Here is a 15,000-nt window from a genome sequence, read left to right on the forward strand (position 1 = left end):
CCGGATTTCTTATTCAACAATGCCTAATTTAGCACAAAGGATCTTAACATCGAATAACAAAAAAATTAAATCAGTCCAAAAAATCCCTACCCAATTAAACCCAAAACTAACTGTAATTGTAATAACAAACATCTTTGCCCACTCAATAATGATTGTATCCATAAAGATGTTATATATTCTTGCACTATGTCTGAGCTCCCACGCAATCCTCCCATAACATACACTAATATTTCGTCTTCAAGTTATTCTTCTTTCCATCCTCCATCTGATATAGTTACTAATCCAATACACCATTCGAGCAGCCCTTCCATTTACAATCATACAACTAGTAATAATTATGATAATAATAATAATAATAATAATAATATTAATGAGAATAACAATATTTCTCCTAATAGCCATCCTAACACTAACAACACTCATTATCCCCTCAAAAATAGTCCTCATACAGACATTGTCCCACCATTTGTTGAACAATATGAACAAAATTCAAACTATTTAACTAATACAAATCAGCAAATTAATATTAATACCAGAACTCGAGCTTTTAATAATGTACATACATATATCGGCGCTACTTCAACATTAATTAGGAAAATAATATCAAACGACATTTCTTCTTTTAACAACCATAATTCTAATAATAACCAAGGAACTTCTCTAACCACTTTAATTAAAAAACTTAACTCTAACAATACTCCCTTCTCAATCAAATGGACTATTATAAAAAAAAGTTAAGTCTTATACTCCAGGCTCTAAGTCATGTCGCCTCTGCACAACCGAAGCTATAACTATAATTACTTCCCCTCAAAGTAACAATATAATAAATTCTAAAAATGAACTGATCTCTTTCTGTAAATATAAGTCCGAATTTAATTATGGCAATTTTGAAATTACATAGTTATTACTTTTACCTTTTATATAGATATAAAATATTTTTTCTTTAACTTTTTCGTTTTTCGACATACTTCTTAATATTTTATAATTTAATAATCCTTTATTTTAATTCTTTATCTCTTCTTTGCATGGCCGGTTTTTATCTGCATTTTCTGTTTTATTCTTTAAACTTTCCTATCTATCTAATACATCAATCTACCCATACTTTCATATCTTGTATGTATATTTACTTTAATTTTACTATATGATTTTACTTACTTTTTTTTTCCTGAAATTGCAAATAGCGACCATTTTCCCCCCTTAAATAATTGTTATTGTTTATTTTTTATCTTTATTCTTTTCTTATTTTATTTTATATTATATATTATATTTTATTATTTTATTATATTTTATTTATTTATTCTTTATTTACTTTTTATTTATAATATATTTATTTATTTATTTTTATTTTCCTTTTTTATTTTTTATTTTTTTATTTTGTTATTTTCCTTCCAGTGTCGTTTAATAACTCTTGCTGGCATTTTTTTAAGTGATAACCTGTACATTTCAGTTGACCTATATTATTTTGCCCTATATATATTTTCGCGCCTTTAACATTTCCTGTCTGGGTCGTTTTGACTTTCGTTTCCCTTTATTTTATATTTAACTTTATCATTTTTTCTCTCTCTCCTTTTTTTCTCTCTCTCTCCTTTTTCTTTCTAGATATTTTTTTAATTCATAGTTATGTCTCGGAAGTAGAGTGAAAAGCACATCTTATTTTTCTTTTATTAATATTGTTTTTTTTTCCCTTGTACACATGTTTGTGAATTATTCCATGGATTTCTGCCTTTGGATTATTATGGACCATCTTCTTCCAATTACGGGATGTCTTTGGATTTTACTTGTACAAATGGAAATTCTTTTAACTTTCTTGAAGTTTTACATTTGGATTTTACCGTCACTGGATTTTTTATCTTCCACCAGACTATCCATTCATGTGTAATCACCTTTTTCTTTACCATATTCCCTCTGCTTAACTTATTTTGTTTTCAAGTAAGATCCTTGACTTGCTTGTTGTTTCATCAAATACTTCTGCATGCAAAATCCGATCCCGCATTTTGCTAATTCCTACCCTCTGATGAGAAGGAGAGTATTTCTTCGAAACTCCGTGGATTAAGGACTATCCATTTATCTAGTGTTTCCTTTCCAGATTAAATATGTTTTTAACTCATTTCAAAGTGTTTTTTAACATATTTTATTAGCTGTTTGCTCATATATATATATATATATATATATATATATATATATATATATATATAACCACTTTGATTGTCAATTTATAAAATCAACGTGTTAAGTTAATTTGATTTGTGACCATTGATATCATTAGACCAGAAATATTCGCATGACATTTGCTTTCTTTAAGGTTTCCAACGATTTGTTAATTTGTCTCAACGCTTATTAATAAGGTTATTTTTTACATTTTTTTAATTAAAAATTTATTGAATCAACATCAACTAACTTTTTGTTCAATTATTTTTTTTTCAAACTAAGAATTCATAATTGCTCTTTTTCGTAGATTTATCAGTGATCATCATAAACAAATAAAATTGATTCATTTGCACGTATTCTTTTGTTGACATTAACGGATATATAAAAAATAAATACATTTTTACATTCATGTTTAATTAATGTTAACTAACTTATTAAAGTATATATTGTTACGGTACATATAGATTCCGCTAGAAAAACGAACGTAACACATTGATTAAAAAAGTAAATAACGAGCCTCCAAATGTGATACAAGACAAATTGATTTTTAAAAAAATGTGAAGGTATTTATGGAAAATGACACTGAAACAAAGGGGCAGTATATTATTCAGTATTTACATCTAATGTGCATTCATGTATATGTCAAACGATAAACATATATGAAAATTAGATCTCATTTGCTAGTATCTAAGATTAATAAAGAACAGTGTTCTATGTATAATTAATAACAGCAATAATAATAATAATAATGATAATAATAATAATATTACAACTGCTACTATTGCTACTACTACTACCATTTCCACCACCACCACCACCACCACCACTACTATTACTACTACTACTAATAATAATAATGGACAAGTTAGGATACTAATTTAGTTATGCAAAGAGACTAGTCTAACAGATATGTCATATAAACTTTTATATACGTCTAAGTCATGCAGATTACGTATTTGTTATTATAGAGAAAATTCTCTATAGATTATTATATCAAAGCTAATACATCAGAGAGAGATTAAAACACACACACACGCACACGTGCAGACGCATATATATATATATATATATATATGTGTGTGTGTGTGTGTGTGTGTGTGTGTGTGTGTGTGTGTGTGTGTGTATGTGTGTGACTTGGGGTTCATCAGCTAGAATCGAAACGAAAACATACAATTCTACAATCTCATGTTTTACCTTTGAGCCAGGCCCATACACAGAAACACACAGAAACACACACACACGCACACACACAAACGCACAAACACACACACACATATGCATATAAATTAAAAGTAAAAAATAAACATAAACTGCTTTAAAAAATCATTTGAAGATGCAAACATTTGATTAAATGAGAAAAAAAAAACAAAAGAAAAAATGTTTCAACATCTTTGTTTTCATTCTATTTTTGTAATCTAAATTTATCTTATTAATTTGGGATTTTTCAAAATTCACCAGCAACGACTTAGAGGGATCTTTATTTTTTATTAATTCATATATTTATCTTCGCAAGTTTAATATCCGTGACTTTGTGGTCATATTTCGAAGATATGTGCTGGTATTGTCATTCACACGAGGAGTGCTCTTTGATGTTAGCTGTTAAGGTGTTTAATAATGTAGTGTTAATAAAATTGGCAGAAGTTTTGAAAGTATCCTTTCTTAAATAAAAAAGATTAAAATGGGAGATAAACCGCTTTAAAAATCAGTTGAAGGTGCAAACATTTATTAAAGCAGGAAGAACGATTCGATTTTTTCTTCCTTTGTTCTTTGTTTACATTTTCTCTCTTATTTTAATAAATGAAGTGTATCTTTTTACTTCTGGATTTTAGTAATTATAGTAAACCCATCATGAGAAACTGAAGAGTGAGTGATGTTTTGTTTTTATTTTTTTCCGTAAGTTGAATATTTGAGCCTTCGTGTATATATATATATATATATATATATATATATATATATATATATATATATATATATATATTCACCTGTCATTTCTTTTAAAAGATGGAATCGCATTATTGTTGAAAACAAGATGCAAGCAAACGCGGTCCACACAGTGTTATAATTATATAAATAAGTCGTGCACCAGCAGTATTGTTCGACGGAATCTCGCAAATCTTGTCAACTTAGATTAAAGTAGTTTATCTTACACAAGGGGCGCTGAATTTGCGACCGTCACTGTCCTGATAGTCCACGAATAAAATACGAAATAATTATAACAGACGGTACAACAAGTGCAACACAAGAAGGGAAACATAATTTAAGTGTCGGCTGTCAGCCGAGACTGATTAACACCGCCTAGAAGACAGGATGATGAAGACAATTAAATTATCGCCATTCTGTGGTTGAGGCGACTTCGAAATCGTTTTCACAGTATATGCCAAATATAGCATCCGACAAATTAAGATTACTGCATAAGAAAAGAAAAAGAAAAAATCCAGACATTTTGAAGATTCGTCTATTCAGTCAGTGCGTCTAGTATTGAAAATGCAATTCTAACTGAAGCGTGCCCAAATACATATAAAATAATATATATATATATATATATATATATATATATATATATATATATATATTCAGAAAGTGTGAGAGAATATATATAATTATTTTCCACAGCCGAACCAACGTTGCAGCCCACAAGAGCCAAGAAAGCCAACGAACCGGAGGTCCAAGACTCGAGTTTCGCCATCATTCGGGCTCATCAGTTAGACATATCCGCGGTCAGGATTTGAAACTGGAACCTCTTACATGCTAGGCTAGCACTCTACCAACTGAGCAAACACGCCACACACGCAAGAGTGTACCTTAACTTACACAGATCAAGCAACCCACGGCATAGATCCGACAGAACCTACATCATATCGAACAAGGGACGAAGTATCAAACCAGCTTTAACTCAATCCGACGTCTCACCAGTAGGAATTTTATATATTCGAAATGACGATGTCACCCCAACAAGCTAACCTAACGAGTAATCAATAGAATGTTCAGAAAGTGTGAGAGAATATATATAATTATTTTCCACAGCCGAACCAACGTGTATATATATATATATATATATATATATATATATATATATATATATATATAGTAATGTGATTGATAATTTAAAATTTAAAAATCAAATTATAATTAAATTAAAAATCCGTTTCATAAGAAGGAACAACCACAAAATCAATTATTTGTACGATCGTTTCGGAAAACAGTGTTTTTATTGTGGTAGACATCAAGTTACGGACAATAATTATTACATATAGTTTTTTAATAAACAAGGTTTCCTCGTCAGCAAATTGTGAAGGGTTTTTATTAAATTTAAAAGACACCATAAATAAACCTAGCATTAAAAGTAAGGCAGATGTATCTGGAAAAAATTAAAATAAAGGTCTGGATTTAAAAGTGATAAGAAAATTAATATGGGTTAGAGATAGAAAAGAAATAGCGTAAAATGTAAATTTGAATTTAAATTATAAATTTGGTTTATATATATATATATATATATATATATATATATATATATATATATATATATATATATATATATATAAGATTGAAACCTAACCGCGACAAACTCGAAAAAATGATATTTTAATGGATGACTAAAGGAAATAGTATGTGACTGATAGCAAGATTGATATAGCCTTTTATAGAAATTGTTGGACGCATCTAAACTAAAATAAATCTATTCAATCTACACATTTAACGATTAAAATAACATTTTAAATTTCTAAATTCTGACAGAATTATAGACAAAGCTTCTTCATATACCTACAAGGACAAAGAAAACGAATATTAGATCTCGATTATCAGCATATAGATATGGATTTTTAGAACGGTTTATTACGTCTTTTTTTTCATTCTTTTTCTGTTTTCATTTATTTTTACCTATTTTGTGTTCTTTTTAACATACCAATAGGGATCATTTTTAGTTCGGCTCATTAGAATGATTACGAATCAATTGATTTTCCTGTCAACTGATATTTTCGATTCTGAAAATAATGACTGATTTAACAAATATAACTCCTCTTAATGAGAAACTCAAATGTGGCATGAAACCCGGATGAATTTCTTTCGTTGCATTAGGTTTCTAAATCCTTAATCTCTAAAGTAAATGTTTTCAGAAATTTTAAAGTCAAACTTGAAAGCGTCTATAACGCATATACTTCTTGTCAATTTTTTTATCAATGTTTAATAATTTGCTTTGTTTTTCAAGTTAAACTTTATTTAAAATGTTCTAACACGAAACAATTTATTCAGTAAATCATACAGTTAAAAGTTAGCCGTGGATGAGATAATGATTGCTGCGCATTTCAGTTTTTATTAATTTAAACGTGGAGATGCTGATATTTGCCGAATTGCAATTTCTGGATGTAGTTTTGAATTAAAGGCGAGATTATTTACAGTAATCTCTCGTTTTATGTTCAAGAAATTATTTTTAGTTTTGCTATGGGAATTTGTAAAACTGTGTTAAAATTATTTCATTATATAATAGTCAACAAAGTGAAAAAATGTTTAAATTGTTCCAAAATGTTGGAAATAAAAAAGTATAATGCCATGCAAGAAGTTAAAAATTATGTATATAAATGAATACCTTTGCAAGGCTAAAAACACCGTATTTTTATGCATTTGTTTAATTTAAAAATTCATTCTTTATACCAAAAAAAGTGTTGTTTTCAGACTTCCAAACGTATTCATTTATATACGTAAGTCCTTATTTAAAATATCTGCGCGCTTTATACGCATGTAATATTTCTTTAATGCCATAGATATACTTTGTTTACATATATTTTCTACAATGCCAATAAGCAGCAGAAATGTATTGTTTACAAAGAATTAGTGATTTTCTTTATCCTTTATTTCTTGTATTAAACAGCTGATATATGAATTCTTGCTCAATCTCTCCATTATATGTAGAACTGACTTTCAATCTAATTTATGTTTTTCTTATTGGTAATTTATGGAGAATAAAGTAAATATTTTAGCGTTAATTCCCACTCTACTTTTAAAAATTAAAATAAACTAAATAACTTAAAATATTGCAGCATTAAAATTGATTACATAATGTTATAATTGAATTTTAAAAAAATGCTGTAATATTTTAGCTTATGAATTTATTATATTTTTTACTAGAATAGCTTGCTGTTTTCTTTTCTAGTTTTAAAAGCTAGTCCTTTATTTTCCATGTTTAAGCCGAACCTTATTACTTTTCATTTTCATGCTCGCATTTTTCTATTGTAATCCATGATTTTTCCAGGCTTCCAGTAAATTCGCTTGTTCTTTGTTTAATTTCAGTCTTATTTTACCCCCATAAACATAGCATACACATACCTAATAACAATGTACGACACTCATCTGCTTTCAATAAAATCCCCCCAATTAGCTCCCTTTACTTCTTTCATTTTCTCTGTTTCACTTGTTACTTCTCTTTTCGCGAAAGCGGTGTATTCGGTTCAAAAGTAGTTGCCCAAACAACCTGGTTGCTATAGAAACCAGTCATGCAAAGCCTCGCTCGCTTCCTTACGTTTTTCTAAAATTTTGAACACCAGTAAATTTATCATAAATTTTGTTTTACTGAACCAAAATTGATTTTTTTTCACAATATAGCTGAGTAAGTGATATATAAACTGTCGTAATTGTTTGAAATTTGGTCGAAAAATAAGTGAGCGGTTATGCTTTCAAGTGGTTCTAAATGACTAAAACTGCCATTTTAACAGATTGTCTTTCTCGCGACAGACATATTTACGAAAGAAAAACATTAGACTTCCACCTTGATACACACACACACACACACACACACACACACACACACACACACACACACACATATATATATATATATATATATATATATATATATATATATATATATATATATATATATATATATTAGGCAAAGGGAGAGAGAAACATAGAGAGCCTTACCTGTTACCGGCGTATATACGCATATAAAATCTATTTAAATAAAAAAATCTATTTAAATAACGCATTACATATATGTATGTATGTTTAACTGATAAACTCTTAAACTACTGGTCACATAACACTGAAATTAACGGGAAATCAGATATAAATTGATAACGAGGAATATATTTGATAAATAGATGAATCACACGTACATAAATTCGTTGGCAAGTTGTATTAAACATTTACCATTTTAACTTATTGAGATTTTTTTATTTGTTTTTGCGCAAGTTTTATCACAGTCATGTTAGTTATAGTCAGAATCGTTTTATTTTAAGTTTTTCTTAACCATGTGTTGGAATAGCTCAAGCAGTAGGGAACGCAGCTGGAATGCTAAATGTTTTAGGTTCGCTTCTAGATAGTGGCACCTAAGTAATATTTTTAATTTTTGAAACCAGTACTTTCTATTAAGTACAATATAATATTCATTACAGAATTGACTCTGTAATAATCAATACGAAATCTACATGAATGAAAATATGTTTAAGCGTATTTTAGATACAACTGCAAAAGTCAGGCGCCCCACCACCACCACCACCACCACCATCTACTGATACTGAATAAAAGCAGGAGGAGCCGAGATACCCGATATAGAATTGTCCGTTTTCAGTTTGTAAATTAAATTCTTCATTCACTGTTGACGGGTCTTTGCCAAAATTCTTCCATGTCTGGAATTTTTTTTTTGAATTGTATTCATAACGCATTACTTTTATAGAAAACTGTAGAATTGAGGATGAAGAGAATCTCTCTCTCTCTCTCTCTCTCTATATATATATATATATATATATATATATATATATATATATATATATATATATATGTATATATATATATATATATCTTCTCTCTCTCTTTCTGTCCCATAGTCTTTCTCTTTCTCTTAAACGCATGGACATCAATACATATTCTCTCTATTCAAGTCGCTTTCTCTTAATGAATTATTCTCTCAACTTCTAAACTAGTTCAATATATACACATCCACCGGCTAATCAATGATAAATACCCTCGAAGTTAAAATCGTTTTCATAAAGCTAATTAAACGGAATCTTACTCTTTGTAGTCTACTAGCGAATTGATACTAAATGGAGACGACCATTCATAAACATCTGCATTGATTTATACTTCCTGCGCGTCTTGTCATTTAAAAAGTACTATTTGAATTATTTGCAATTACATACAATCAAAAAACAGAAAAATGATAGGGAAACATGGAATGTCCATGAAATAATCGAGTAAATTAATTGTTCTTTCGAATACAATGAGAGAGGCATGAAATACAATTATCAAATTATGTTGTTTTTATTTTCGATGAGTATCTATAAATATCCATGGAGAAAAGTCGAAATTGGTCGTTTTTTTGTATTGTGAATCTTCTTTACATACTACGTCGTTATGCAGGCCATTAGAAAAGGCCGTGCTTTGCGGATACTTTACTACGTAGAAAACAAACACGAAAGGTTACTTCCAGACCAATGAGGTGAATAGTAAAAATTCTCGGTTGTACGCCAGTAATACAGTGAGTTCTCATGTACGCCAGTAATACAGTGAATTCGCATGTTTATATATATATATATATATATATATATATATATATATATATATATATATTTATATATATATATTTTTATAAAGTAATAGGGTTCGTGTGTTTCTGTCTGTGTGTACAGCTCTCCATCATCAACGAAATATAAAGGAGGTAAGAGGGTAGATCTCTCCTGGTAGAGAAACATTAGAACCCATTTTAGGATGTTTCTGTTATAGGAGACATAAGAATCTTTGCCTAATTTCTTTATATACTATTCTACAAACCACCCCCATATCGAATGACTTATGCTCATTTGCATATCGCATTATATTAAATCTCTTTAACTAATTACCTCGACCTTATTACATATTGGAAATATTCTAATCAATTCAACTGTACTATTTACAAAATCTATTTAACATTTAATCTATCTATATCTATCTATCTATCTATCTATATCTATCTATATCTATCTATCTATCTATATATCTATCTATCTATCTATCTATCTATCTTCTATCTTCTATCTATCTATCTATCTATCTATATCTATCTATCTATCTTCTATCTATCTATCTATCTATCTATATCTATCTATCTATCTATCTTCTATCTATCTATCTATTTATATCTATCTATCTATATATCTATAAAAACAGAGATGTGTGTGCCACAGACGATTTCTGATTGGTTAATCCAATAATCACATCTCCTAAAAAACAATCGTTTCTACGCTCTTACCTTTACCATAAAATATTATGGCTTTATTTATTGTCCATCTTGGAAGGGTTTAATTTTTTAATAAGTTGTTATTTACAAATTAAAAAATTCGAAACTATTATAGGAAACTAAACTACACGAAATACGCGCACACACGCACACACACACGTTCACTACCGTCACGTTGTTATGGCAACCAAACCCGCTGACTTACATAAACAGTAAACACACACAGTAAATGTGATTTTCTTCATTTTCTCATTTCACTCGTGGTCTTAAATTCATTTCGGGTTTGTATTACTGTACACATAGATTCGAATAAGTTGCCAAAAAACAAATATATAGATAAATGTTATCAAAGGCAAGATAAATTACTTTTCTACCAAACTGGATATATTTTTCGTGTTTTTATTCAATTTAACATGTTTATTCAGCTCGAAAAGCATACAGTGTTTACCGATGTATTGGAAAATTCAAGATGGCGACCGATTCTCTCTTTAACACGGTAAGTTTGGAAAAAGGTGTAATAAATAAAAAACCGGTTAAAATACTGTTAAAAACTCGCTCAATATATGTTACCGTGACATAGGTTGACATATATTCGGCGGATTTTTAATAGTATTTTGTATAGTTTTTTTATTTATAACACCTTTTCCCAAACTTACGGTGTTAAAGAATGTGTGAGACACCATCTTGAATTTTCCAACACATCGGTAAACACTGTATTCTTTTCGAGCTGAATAAACATGTTAAATTGAATAAAAACACGAAAAATATATCCAGTTTTTATCGGTTTTTTACCTTCTCTGCAGAAGTACAAAAAAAAACAAAAACGGAAGGTACTTTTACAGAATGTTAAACTAACCCTAACCGATGTTTTATGTTTAGTTTAGGAAAAGTCAGAAGAAACAAAAGTCATTATTGCATGAAATATACGTATTTAGTTGAAGTATTGTTTATGTCAATTCTTTCGAAGAAATTTAGCAAGAATACCTGTAAACCAGGAAATCGGTAAAATGTCATCATGGATGAATACTTGTCTATTATAATTTCTACCCTTGACAAAAACTTAGCCATAACAAAAGAGATTCATTGTTCAGATTGTTTTTGAGATTGATTTCTAAAAAGATATTTTATAAATAAAATCGACTTTAAAATTAAAGACTTAAATTACAATAATTGAATTTAAACATTCTTATTTCAATATTTGGCACATAACACCTGCAAAAATGATCACAATGTCAGGATTTCATTTTATTTCAGAATCGATGGCAAATTGTGTAGATTGATATCTCATTATATTAAATACTAATATTTAACATTAGTTTATCATTTAAGCCGATAAAAAGCCCTTTTTTTTTTCGAGTCATAAAAGGATTTGGAGTTTCCTAATCAACCTTTCGGGTGCAGTTGCACGCTCTCAAAATAACTAAAGTGTTGGCTTTAAAAAAATTGGTTCATTAAAACTAAACAGGTTTAGTTTTAATAAAAAAAAATTTAAAAAAAATCGCTTTGGTAATTAGATATGTCGTATGGTTATCCCTAATCGCTGAATAAAACCGCTAACGAGTTGAATGATTACGACATAAAATTAAACTCGGGTTCCTGAAACGGAAACTTCGTTTGTTTTTGTTTTTTTCTTATCAATATATTTACATTGTTATTTTGTTTTCATTTTCAATCATTCGAACAGTTTTCTTTTTCAAGTAATCCAAGTTACAAAATTCCCACTGTTTACTATGCTAAAATCACAATGACTAATGTATGCCTATTAACCCTTATCCTTGAGTGGCCTCTGAGCCTTGATAAGTGGTGACACCCATGTAAAAAAAATCACTCGAACAGTTTTCTTTTTATAATGTATAGTTTTAAAAGTTTAAAAACTATATAGTTTTTACTTCAGAAAAATTAATGGGTCAGTTTTTACGATGTGCCCTGTTAAAATACTGTTAAAAACTCGCTCAATATATGTTACCGTGACATAGGTTGACATATATTCGGCGGGTTTTTAATAGTATTTTGTATAGTTTTTTATTTATAACACATTTTCCCAAACTTACGGTGTTAAAGAGGGTGTGAGACGCCATCTTGAATTTTCCAACACATCGGTAAACACTGTATTCTTTTCGAGCTGAATAACTATATTACATTGAATAAAAACACAAAAAATATATCCAGTTAGGTAGAAAAGTAACTTATCTTGCCTTTGATAACATTTATTTATATATTTGTTTTTGACTATTTTTCGAATCTAAGTGTACAGTAATACAAACCCACAATACAAAAAAAATGATAAGTAAATAAATCCATAAATAAATATTATAAATGGTTTATTTTAATACTTGCCAGGATGCGGAGGAAAATGAATGAAGGGGGAGGGGAATAAAATAAAAACATTTTGGAAACAGAGTAAGTTTGAAAGAATTGCTTTGCACAGAAAGAAATTAATGAAAAAATAAAATTAAATTTCTTTTCTTTCTTGATTTTTTTTTAGTTTTTTTATGAAAAAGGAAGTCAAAATTAAGACTATAAAAACAATTTTTATTAAGAGCGAACCTCAGTCGTCAGGTCTGTAAAAAAAGACGTGGAATAATAAATGTTTTCTAATACAAATTGTTTTTACTTATGTGTTCATTTGTCTCTTTGAAGTTCGTTTGTTTAATATATCGGTTTGCAATATAATTTTGTCATTCTGTCAGACTCAAATTTTAAATCTATATATCTATAAAAGTGAAAGTGTGTGTGTGTGTGTGTGTCTGTGTACATTTCCCTACGAAATAACTCTGTCAATTTTTAGTCTACAGACTCGAAATTTGATATACAGGGTACTGAGATTTGGAAAAATCTATGTGATCGGTTTTTAGCCAGAAATTTGGCGATTAAGGGGTCAAAGTTCAACGATTTGAGCTTTGAGAACTCTACCAAACTTCTCCGACAATTTTGGGTCTACACACTTGAAATTTTAGATATAGCTTCCGTGGACATGGATCTAACTTAATAACTTGATTTGAGCCCAAAACAATAAATTCTCAGGGGTCATAATAGGGGTCAAAGTTTAAAAAATTACCCCCTTTTTTTTGCTCAGCATACACCTCCAAACACCCGGGCAACGCCTGGCACCCATGCTAGTATATATATATAACATAGATATCATAGATATATACAGTCTATTTAAAGATAATCATGTATAATTAAGAAGGTTATTAAAAATAAAATGAAACCATGGAACCAACAAAAATAAAATAAAATGAAAGTTACACGAATACAATAATCTTCTTTATTGTTCAAAATTATTAAGAATTAAAAATAACAATGTTATTTCGGTGTCTTCGATTTTCGGATTTAATTATATCAGAAGTTCTTATTTAATTCCTTGCTGTTTTTTTTACGGTTATGTAGTTACCTTAAGTTTAATTAATCCTGTTATTTTTTTTAAACCACAGACGAACAAAGTTTAAATGGGGAGTTTTGGAATGTTTTTATTGCCATTCATATTTCAGAAAAATCGCACGTTCTTTGAAAAAACGCATCTAAAAGAGCGAAGTGTGCTTAAAATCTCATGAGATTTTTTATCATTCAGGTTCCAGGGAACATCACTGGTTATTGCAAATGCACATGTACATGTTATTACTAGTTTAAAAATAAATAAATAAATAAATAAACAAATAAATAAAAAATAAATAAATTATAATAATAATAATAATAATAATAATAATAATAATAATAATAATGGTTGAAACTAATTCGCTTGATAAAAATAAAAATTGAAATTGTCTATTGGTAACAGAAATGTAAACAGTAATTCACAGTTTATTGTAATTATTATTTACCTTTACAGTTTATGTACATATAAAAACTACGTGAATGGAGAATGCTTCAGGAAGACGGAGTACAAATAGCGAAGTTTAACGAAGAAAACCATGTTACTAATGCCTATTCCCCACCCCCAAAATAATATTTAATCAAAATTGATTTAGTTTATAATATAGTAGAATTCCCACCTTGCGTTAGCCACGAAGGAATCGTGATTGATTTTGCTCCATACCCTGAACTCCATATTAAAATTTCATGAATATTGTCTAATTTTTAATTTTCATTTTCTTTTCTATTTTATTAATCCTCCTTTTAACAGTCACTCTATTACTGTTTTTTTCTTTTTTCTTATTTACAACATTAAATTTTATGGCATACTATTAATGCTTTTCAGTGCTACAGTTACTACACGTATTCTTTCTCATAGTATTTCCTTTCTCCTAATTTTCGGGTGATTCCATCAATCAGCTAAAACATTCGATGTGAAAACAAGCAATCGCGATTATCAGTTTAAATTTCCATCGTAATTATCGCAATTAGAACATTTTTGTTGATCCGTGCGATTTTTATGTACGATTTTTTTATATGTATGTGTGCAGGTCCATGCATTTCTGGAATAACATCGTATTTGATTTGTAAGCGTGATGAATGGTTTACAAAAAAAAATTGAAAACCGTGTTGCGAAGAGATATATCAAATAGGTTTCCCCACCTTTTGCCGACATTTATGTATGATGGAGCAACGTTTTTATAATTTGCACTGTATTGCCAATTGGATTTTGTAATAAAAAATGGAAAGGTGATGTTTTTTGGAAGAATGAAAAATTGAACATGAAAAAT

General features: G+C 28.9%; 1 protein-coding gene across 8 annotated transcripts in view; it reads left to right on the forward strand.

The window, feature by feature from the left end:
• The window catches only part of LOC145287828 (uncharacterized), a 1,009,440-nt gene that overhangs the window by 887,024 nt on the left and 107,416 nt on the right, over positions 1 to 15,000 (forward strand). The window lies entirely within an intron of this gene.

Source organism: Euprymna scolopes, chromosome 11 (assembly GCF_053919585.1).
Source record: "Euprymna scolopes isolate OS-2025 chromosome 11, ASM5391958v1, whole genome shotgun sequence".
Classification (NCBI taxonomy): domain Eukaryota; kingdom Metazoa; phylum Mollusca; class Cephalopoda; order Sepiida; family Sepiolidae; genus Euprymna; species Euprymna scolopes.